The 9854-nt window shown below is 43.2% G+C and overlaps 2 long non-coding RNA genes across 4 annotated transcripts in view; both read right to left on the reverse strand.

Moving 5' to 3' along the window:
• The window catches only part of LOC118164011, a 51548-nt gene extending 49760 nt beyond the window's left edge, over window positions 1-1788 (reverse strand). For all 3 annotated transcript variants that reach the window (XR_004749295.1, XR_004749294.1, XR_004749296.1), the window contains exon 1: window positions 1710-1788. This is a non-coding gene — a long non-coding RNA (uncharacterized LOC118164011). The remainder of the gene's footprint in view (window positions 1-1709) is intronic.
• Window positions 1789-2043: 255 nt separating this feature from the next.
• On the reverse strand, window positions 2044-9854 carry LOC118164010. The gene is made up of 3 exons (XR_004749293.1): window positions 9767-9854; window positions 4766-4882; window positions 2044-2172 (listed from the first exon to the last, which is right to left on the reverse strand). It is a non-coding gene; the product is annotated as an uncharacterized LOC118164010 (long non-coding RNA).

Consider the following 9854-nt stretch of genomic DNA (forward strand, 5'->3'; position numbering starts at 1 on the left):
ACTAACCCAATTGCTATGTTTGTTTTTAAGGCTCTCCTTTTAACAACAGATATATTTTCCAGAAGTGAAAATATAGAGGGAAAAGGGAGGGGAAAAAAGAAAAAAACAACAAGCAATTCCATGGAAGTCTTATGGTAGTTGGATTGCCATCTAGTTATCTAGTCATATATTAATAAAAAAAGAAAAGCTCCATCATAGACTTCTGCTGTTATAAAGCTTCATTTACAACTATCCTTTCTGATTTCTGCCAGCTGCATTCTGAAAATATCCATGGCCTAGTGGATTTAAAGAAAAAAAAACACATAAGCTCTGGCAGCACAACTCATATGAGATGCACCTTGGCCTTCATCAGCTCTTTGGCCTGGGGCTCAAATGCCTGAAGAAGGGTCTGAGCACAGGGATGCAGCATTTTACTTCTCAAGGCTGCACAGCTTTGGGTGGTTGAATATCTGGGGTGACTACATGGTACCACGGACCTTCCCACAACTTAACTGTTGCGCACAGGTTATGTTTTTCTTCCCCAGATTTTTGCAAACTGGCCACACCACAAGGCAACTGCACAGCATTGCAGAGGAAAGGTGCCAACTTTTCTGTCTTTTCTGCTGGCTTCATATCTGTGACTTGAGTGGAGTTTCTTTGACTTCTAATTGTTTAAGAGAAAAGAGACTAAAACTGAAAAATCTTCCTCAGGTGACACACTTCATCTCATACTTAGTGAAATATAAAGACTTTTTAATAGAAAGTAATATATTTAAACAAATTAAAAATAGCCCCACTAATTTCTTTTTAATCATAAGCTAACTTAGGTGTGTGACCTCTTTATTTCCTTTTGCTGTTTCTCATCTTCAGTGATTTGAGCCCTCACATCTAGTTTTTTTTCTTCCTTTTTTTTTTTTTTCCTCCTTCCCAGGGAAATGAGAGGTGAATACAAAAAGAACAAGACAGCTTGAGGTACCTGAGAAACATCAGCATAGAAATAGGTCCATCATTTCCTTTCATCCCATTTTAGATACAGGAGGCCTGATGGATCAGCTTTTCCTTCAGGAAAGCTAGGATTAAAGAGGTCAGGTCAGCAGTGTGAGAACGCCTTTAAGAACAGTGTGGGAACACATGATTTCCTTATTAGCACTTTAATGTACGGAATCTGAAGCTCATTTAAACAAGATGGGGACAGTTGACACCCCCCCATCCCAAATCTACTATGTCCTTAGAGCTGTTAGATACACCAAGTGACAAACCTCCAAAGCCACGTGTTACTGGAAATCTCACAAGACAGAACAAGTACAACATTAGGATTTGCTGACTACTGTAAAGATTTCTCTTAAGATTCAAAAGCAGGGGTTTTGCTGGGGGAAGGCATGACAGCAAAGGCTCTAGCTGAGATTACAGAAGGTGAAGATATACCAGACCATTCAGCAGAAACGTGAGTCCCCTTGACCCACAAACATCTTTGCATGCAAGGAGACATTGTCATTCAGGGACACAACACTCGGCCAGCACCGCCAGCCCCTCCGTGCAGGTGTCTGCAACCCCACACCCCCCCCAGCCCAGCCTGCAATTGCTCAGTGTTTCCTGTGAATTTCTTAAGAACCAGACTTTTTTTTTCCTCCCCCCAGAAAATCACCACCACTGATGAAGAACAACAGTCACAACTCCCTCCATTTGTTATCCTCTCTGCCCACCTAAGGCCTCCCTGGTTTGGGGGATACCTGCTGGCTTTCACAAAACAGCTCCTTTGTGCTCCCTGGGACAGGGCCCGTCCTCCTGGGCTCTGCAGGCAGCAGGTATTGCTTTTTCCTCCTGCTCGGTGCTGGGAACCTTCATTTCCACAGCCTTTTGCTGCCAGCACTGTGCTGCTGACCTGTGCCATGCTCCTTCCCCAGCTCGCCTTGACCTTTCCTCTCAGCCCCCACATGGCTGCCTGTCCCTCCTATTTCCATCACCCCTGGGAGCATACAGAAAGGGGCACAGAAGTGGTATTTATCCTACTGGCTGGTCAGTGCCGGCACCAATTCAGGCAGTTACCAGCACCTGGTGCCAGTGTCCAGACATCAGCTGTGGGGCTCTGTGAGGAGAGGCCCTGGCTGCTTCCAGAAGGTTCCAGAGGGTTCTGGCGCCCCCCTCACATGGCGCAGCCTGGCCCCTCAGCACCACTTCTGGTCAGCAATGGGTCTGCATTAATTTAAATAAATATTTTAATATATTTTTTTTTAATAATAATGGGTTTTCTAATCGCATGAAAAATATTTCTCTACTCTAGCTGTAAAATAAAGTACTCTAATCTTTCCTGGTTGACAAAAACATCCTGCTTTTTTGAATAATCTTTGAAAGACTAGTCTACCCACCCTCTCACACGTGTCCTGTACATATGTCATATTTCTGAGACATGTAAATGTTATATAGCACTGACTGAAGGGATGAAAGGGTTGAACGCACCCACATAACGCTGCAGCGTTGCTGGAGCAGTCAAAGGGAGAAGGCTCTTCTTACATCAAAGTTGTCAGGTAAGGTTGTTTTCTTCATACAGGCATCCTTTTTTAAATTTAATAATATCCCAGAGCAGTAAACAGATCTTGTAACACTTACAGCAATTGCTTCTCATACATTAAGGACCTGAACAAATGAAGATTTAAACTCTGGTTATGTATAAATAGCCATATCATGTTTACCTGTGACACTAGAATAAATATGCCCTCTTTCTTCTGAACTCTTTACAATAAAAATTAATTCCTCATCCACAAGAGCTATGGATGAAACCTCCAGCAGTATGTTTTACCACACTTCCACCTGCTAAATGCCTGTGATGGAGATGTCAAGAGCCCAATTAATAGAAACTCCCTGCACAAGCCTCTCTGCCACCAGGTAAGCAGTGGAGGTCCCTACCTGGCAAGCTGGGTGGGAAGGCGAGCACAGTTCTCCCACCCTCCACCTCCAGCCTCTCTAAAAGAGTGCATTGGTCTTGTTTGGAGCAAGCTTAAGTCTTGTTCAGCCCTAAGATGCTTGGTAGTGCTGATGTCTGGAGGGACTTTGCCACTTGTTCTCTTCAGTGTCTCTGCACCAGCACTGTAGCACCTTCCACCATTATCTATCGCTGAAAATATACACAGACCTAAATAATATCTCAGTATCTTATAGATATAAATGATTTGGAAAGAAATATCTGGTCTTATCAGGAGGAAAGATCTATAACTCACTCTTAGTCTTTCATCACTAGGAGGAAATATACTGCAACTTACGCCAATACATTATCTGTTCTTATTTTCCTCTGTATGTGTATTTATCTCTCTGGGTCACTCTTTATCAATCCAGCCACCCGTGCTCACCCAAGTGCACAGTTCATGCGTGGCCAAAGCTAGCCCTCTGGTTTGGGTGGGAGCCTCTGTTCTTCCCTGACCTGCAACCCCTATGAATAAGAGCACAGCTGGTTTTCATACTCTAAACTGCATTTCCCCTGCCTGCAGCTGAAATCCCATACTAATGTCACGTCATTTTGTCAGCCATTGTGATGGGACGCCGAGTCGTTAAAATCAGCATGGCATCAGTCTCAGCACAGTATATCTCAACAGGAGGGGCCTGAGCCAAGGCTGGAGCTGAGCTTTCCCCCAAGCCCATACATGTTCCAGCCTGGAGTTTAGGTCAGGAATATTTTGAATTCCAGGTTGTTAAAGTTACCAGCTTATTCACCCATCTCCCCTCCGGCTCCCACAGAGGAACCTCTGTGCTCTAAAATGAAGGCTGCTTCTAGCCCTTGCCTCAATGGTTTTCAGTCTATGTCGCGACTGAGATTCACAGCTACATTTCTTGCTTCCCAGCCCACGACAGCAGTTAACCCTATCCCTGTGTATTTCCTCCACAGCACACTGCAGTGCTTTCCCAAAACACTGAGATCCTTCTGGTATACGTACACACGCCTGGTGAAACCCGAACGTCTAGGATTGCAGCAAGATCAAATTTCGGCATTGATAGTCATTCATTCACTCATTCATTCATGGAAAAAGATACAAGGACTCCATCCTGCCCAAGCATGAAAGCTATTTTTTTCTGAGGAGTATTGCATGCAACAGCCAGCAACTGGCTACCCTGTTTGGGACATGGGTGCTTTGTAGAAGTTTCCCGTTACATCAGCTCACACATCAGCTTGCAAGAAAGCTTCCAAGTGGGAAAGCATATGATTTTTCATTTGGCACTGCAATACTACTACTAATAAAAAGAGTAAGCATTTTCTATTAGAGCCTGGAAAGAGTTTGCCAAAAGTCAGGGTTTTATATAAAAATAGCTGCATGTCCACATCAGTTAATTTCTCTTGGAAACTTAAAAAAAAATATATATATATACATATTTTGATGGCTTTACCCTGCACTGCCCAGGCACATTAAGCCACAGTAAACTACATTCTTATGGTTGTCATAACATTTCGCTCTGTGTTGCTTGCAACGTGAATAATCTATTAAGATATATAAGGTGCAAAACGCTGCCTTTATGTCTCCAAGTTCCCACAATCTGCTGTAACAACCCAGTGCAATTACTGCTGGAGCAGTGCAGGAGCGCTTCCCTGCCACTGCTGCAGCTGACCGGAGGGTCTGGGCCAGTGACTCCGGGCAGGCTTGGCCACAGCCATCAGGGCTGCGGGGACCTGCCTTCCTCCCACTGTTCTCCCCCTCCTCCTCCCCTATCCCAGCCTGTCATCAATCTTACTAAAATGACAGCAGACAGATGTTAGCCTTTGCAAAGATCAAATGAAATCTATGGCTTTAGGGCTGTTCACCAAGGAGCGGAGTAGTCTACACCAGACACGGGCACCAGCAGTCACCTCCTCTGCATCAACAAGCCTCGAATCAGTTTGGCAGCCATCACAGTCATCTCTCCACAGGCAACCTGAGTCCTGAAATAGATTTTGACAAACTTTAACGTTTTAGCCTCTCCACAGAGTTGTTTGCTTGTTTGTTTTTATAGCAAGATTGCTCATTCGGAACTTTTTTGGGTGAGAGTTTTGCATGTGTTGGGGGTGAGGTTGGGAGGGGCTTGTATTTGCAGCCACACGAACAAGCATCTCAGGAGTGCACAGGAGTGGGGGTTAATTTGGGTTTAGTGTACTTGTCCCCTACAAGTTCAGTACCCTGAATGCTGCTAGCAAAGGGAAAAAAAAAAAAAAAAAAATTACTCCATGGCATAAATATGCTGTATGTGCCCTTGTCTCATGCAATTTCTTTACATCGATGTGCAGGAATATTTATCCCCAGTAGAAATGTTTAACTAATCTGGTAAATGTCAAGCCATATGGTGTACATTGTAAGGATTTCATCAGGCCTTTTTAACTCTTTGTGAAAGTCTCTCCCTCTCTCGCTCTCTTTCTCCGTGCTTTTTCCTTTTTATTTTTTTTTCTTCCCATTGCTGACCCCAACAGAACCTATGAGGCAGGAGATAGTGTGCATGCTGTTATTAACGTTAGTGAGATCAGGAAGGTGATGTTCACGGTTTATAATAACAAGCAATATTAGCCAGAAGTGCAACTTGTGAGGCACCTTTATGCTGGGCAAAGAGATGCTGAATGCAATTTTATCAGCAGTGACCTGCAGAAGATCACTAATACTTTTTTTTTTTTTTTTTTTTTTTTTTTTATAACAAACCGTCCACCCCAACAATGTACAAAATTCCCAGGGGCTACTTCATCTCTTATCACTTCCTTTGAATAATCAAGTCTTCACAATAAATAAACTGCAGCTCTCCAGCACTTTCAACTAAAGGAAATGTTTTTGTACTGTAACTATCTAGTGTATCTTCCAGAAAGATAGAGCACAATTTACAATAAGCAATATCAAAAAAGAATAAACCGTTATGCTCGTGCCAATCCTTATTCATGGATTTATAACAAGACATATCTGTTTTCTTCCTATAAATCTTGACTCTATTTTTAGAGTTTGCAAATAATGACTCCAGTCTTTGGCTGCCTGCCACTTCTGGGAAAAACTAGAATAGTCACAGTGCAAGACTACAATATTTAAAAAAAAAAAAGGGGGGGGGGGGGGAGAGGAATCTTGCTGAACTCCAAATATTCCCTACCAGGAGAGACCATTCAAGATCAGTGGTAAGTGATGCAAATACACAGAACATAACAGAGAAAATGGCAGCAGGTGGGAAATTTGGCTTTACTTCTGCACCTATTCTGGAATCCTTTGAATTCCTTGAGTGAAATCCTTAGGCCGTCACTAAAACAAATAGTGAAGGCCTAAGCAAGCCCTTTGCTGCATCTCTGGCAGCGCTTGCACCAAGCAAGCTGTGACCAAGCCTGGCCATCTCTGCTGGGCACCGCTGCTGTCTTTTTGTCTCACCAGCCACTGGACCTGCTTTTAGCTTCTGTTGATGGAGACAGCCTCTGAGGGTAAAGGGTTGTAGAACACTTCTTGCTACAGAATAGCACAGGAATAAAAACTAAAAAAAAAATAAAACCAGGAAAATCTACCACCTCTGTAGGTGGCAGCTGTAGCCTCTGGACATTTTAGAGCAGTGGAAGGCTAGGGAGGGGGAGCTGCAGGTCAAGGAAAGGATAAGATCTGGGTGGCTGGGAATGGGGAGGGAGAAAGAGGAATGTAGTGAAGGAGGTAGAAAAGGAAAAGCAGGGAAATGACAGCATTCAGATAAATTTAGGGCTGAATGCAAACTTCTGGGGGAGGGGAGGCGTTTCCTGCCCCCAAACCTCTGAACTTTCTGAGATTCTCCTGTATTGCAAGTGATTTACCTGTAAAAGAGAACTGGGGAAAAGAAAAAAAAAAAAGGAAAAAAAAGAGAGAAAATTGAAATAAACAATTCTCTGCTGTTTAAACAATCTTTCCATCCTACTCCCCCAGGGTCAAATGTTCAGGCACAAGGACACAAACAAAAAAAAAGAAAGAAAGAAAGGAAAATCACTTTAAAAAGGGGATCTTTACACAAATGCATTAGCCCTAGTTTTCATCAATATAACATCAGTATATCAACTGTTAACACAAAGTGACTTCCCCAGATACCTGCAGTCCCTTAACTCCAAAATATTTATTGGTCCATTATACTTAACTTTTCATCATTATTAAGGACATTCGCAAGCAATAGTACAGCAGCTCCTAGTGTAGTTATCTGAGCTTTGTTATATGCAGGCATTTTGGGAAAAAGAGTGAGAGAATGAGAGTCGTGGCTAAGTTGTAAACACACTGAAAAAAAGGAACAAGAAGACAAACATTAATAATTAATCAGAAGCACTAGTCCAATACTTTTACTGTGAAAGCTATGAGATGAATGTATCTATTAGCCATGTATATTAAAAAAAAAAATATCTCACACTAATGTGTTTCTAATAACAGCATTATCTGGCTGTATAGACAGCTCATGTCTGAGCAGCCTCTCAATATTCAGGAAGTTGTTGACAAAGACTTCAGCAATAGCCTATGTGATTTTGTGTTATTTCCTTTAATTGAACCAATAAGACCTGCACTCCTGACCTTTACTCAGAAGGCTAATTTGAGATTAGGGTAGTCTAAAAGTAAGAAATTGCAAGTGTATTTTTAAGGCACAGAAACATTTCTATAGTAATAGAAGATTAAGATGAATTTCAGTACTCAGATCCTTTCAGCCCCCAAGCCACGCTGCTCTTAAAGAGATTCTTGAAAGGACTTTGGTGGGACAATATAGTGTCTTAGTTTTCAGAAAACGTTAATTCACTCAGCTTTGTCTTTGTGCCGAGTGTTTTAGGGCTTGTAATAAAGATGAAACCCATGAACCTGAGTCCTTGGTGTCTTTACCATCACCCACTAGGACATTCAGAAGTCCCTTAGGAAAACTTACACAAGAGCATAAAATATGCCATTTCAGATAATGATTCTTTGCGGTTCTTATATTATTCTGGTCTAGTACTGCAGGCTGCAATACTCGAGCTATGTGTAAAAGCCAGGGAATGAATGAGACTGGCTCCTCAGTGGGAGAAGGAGATCCCAAGTGATTTGGGAGAAGATAGGAGAACAAATGTTTTGATTACAGCTGTGAACATTTTATTAATATAGTAGAGAGATCCTGCTGCACAACTCTGTGCCAAAATACAGAGGAATGAGTAAGGCCCAATGAAAAATGGGATGAAATGGAGCAGAGGGGGGGCAGAATGGGTGGTGGTTTTAATATGTGTGGATTTACTCCATGTGTTCTTAGGCAGAATAATAAACAAATAGTGAGGCTGTCTGAGGGGCTGACTATGACCCAGGATCCAGTGTCTAGTCCTGCTTGTGCTCCTGCCTCTCTGTATAGCTCTGTGGCTGCAGGGGTGCCTTGGTGTGCTATACCTTCAGCCTCACCAGGCTACATGTGAGCCAGCCTTGATTTAAAAGAAAACCAAGATGAGCTGATACAGTTTTCTTCCCAGGTTTTCCTTTCTCCATGCACTCTGTAAGGCTCCAGTTTATGTTTTCTTACACAGGGGCTGGAGGTGCATAGGTGCTCTTTCCACTGGAAGCAAGAGGCAGGAAAGAGTTGCTCTGCTGAATGAGGCTGCCTACCCTGTAGAGAGGGGGCAGGATGAAAAGAAGGAGCTGGAGACCAGTTAACTTAACGATACTGCCCTTTTGCAGTGCAGTACACAGAAAACTCATATTCAAACTCAAATTATTATTTTCCCCTCAGCTGCAATGTTCAAATAGGGCTGATGGTGATGTCCTGTGCAAGGACATCCATGAAGTCAGGAGGAATACTTCAAGCAGCGTGGCTGCAGGTAAAAGATCCAACAGTCACTGCTGCAATGTGGATGGATTTAAAGGCTGGTCCCTCTGTTTACACATGTAGATATTGTAATGCTGCTGCGCAAACAGTCCTCTGTGGACTTTTGCTTGTGGATTTTATTATAACACGTTCCTGACTATGAATGGCACCTTTCCTCTGCAATTCCTGCTGTTGTGCTCTTTGTTTTATTTTCAGACTCTCTTCTGGTTTTGTTACTTTTCTTGCTGGCACAATTTAAAAAGTAGGAAATTAACTTTCTCTAAGTGATGCTCACGGTTTGTGAGCTGTAGTTGAGACGTATTCCCTGAACTTTGCAGCCACTGGAAACACGAACAGTATGTCAACTTGTTCCTGCCTTTGCAAGAGAATTCAAGGTCAAGCTGACCAGTGAACTCTCGTATTTAAACAGAGTAAGTCAACGCTCATCTACAGCACTGAAACTGCCTCTAGGAAAGATGTTAACCCTGTGCTGGGCCTCCAGACAGTGCAGGCCGTGTCATGGCTTTTAAAGCAGCTCTCTGTTGCTGTCAATAAGAGCTGGACATACTGCATATGTCTACCGGGCCTAAACAAGTGTCCCTTCTTTGGATGTGCGCCGTGCACAGGAGGCCCTCAAGGGGTTAATACATGCCATTCCCGAGTTCAGTGAAGGGACAGGGAGAGCCGAACAGCGGGAATTTCAGGATGTTAATAGCCTCTTCTCTTCCGATTGGCCCAGAACGAATGCAGGGTACAGTAAATTGTCCTTGTCAGCTTAGCTCACATGATGATATGCTTTATTTCTAGACATGCCTTGAATCTGTCCCTTGAATTTATGTTCAGAAAATAAACACTTCCAGACGGCAATAAAGCATTCAGTTGTAGCTGGCTGTTGCACAGTCTCAAGCCAACCAAAGCCATTTGCCTTAGAGTTTCTAGAGCTTGCAAAGCTTCAGCTCCGTGTTGTGCTTCCTTCGGCTCCTGCTCACACTAACAAGTGGGGGGCGCCCCCCCCCCTCCACCTAGGACTTGAAGGGATGCCCCAACTTACTTCGGAAAGCTCCAGAGAGTTTCATTTGGTTTCCATGCAGGCACCATCCTGATACATGATGTCAGGCTGCCTCGCGCATGCAGACAAC

Source organism: Oxyura jamaicensis, chromosome 3, assembly GCF_011077185.1.
Source record: "Oxyura jamaicensis isolate SHBP4307 breed ruddy duck chromosome 3, BPBGC_Ojam_1.0, whole genome shotgun sequence".
Classification (NCBI taxonomy): domain Eukaryota; kingdom Metazoa; phylum Chordata; class Aves; order Anseriformes; family Anatidae; genus Oxyura; species Oxyura jamaicensis.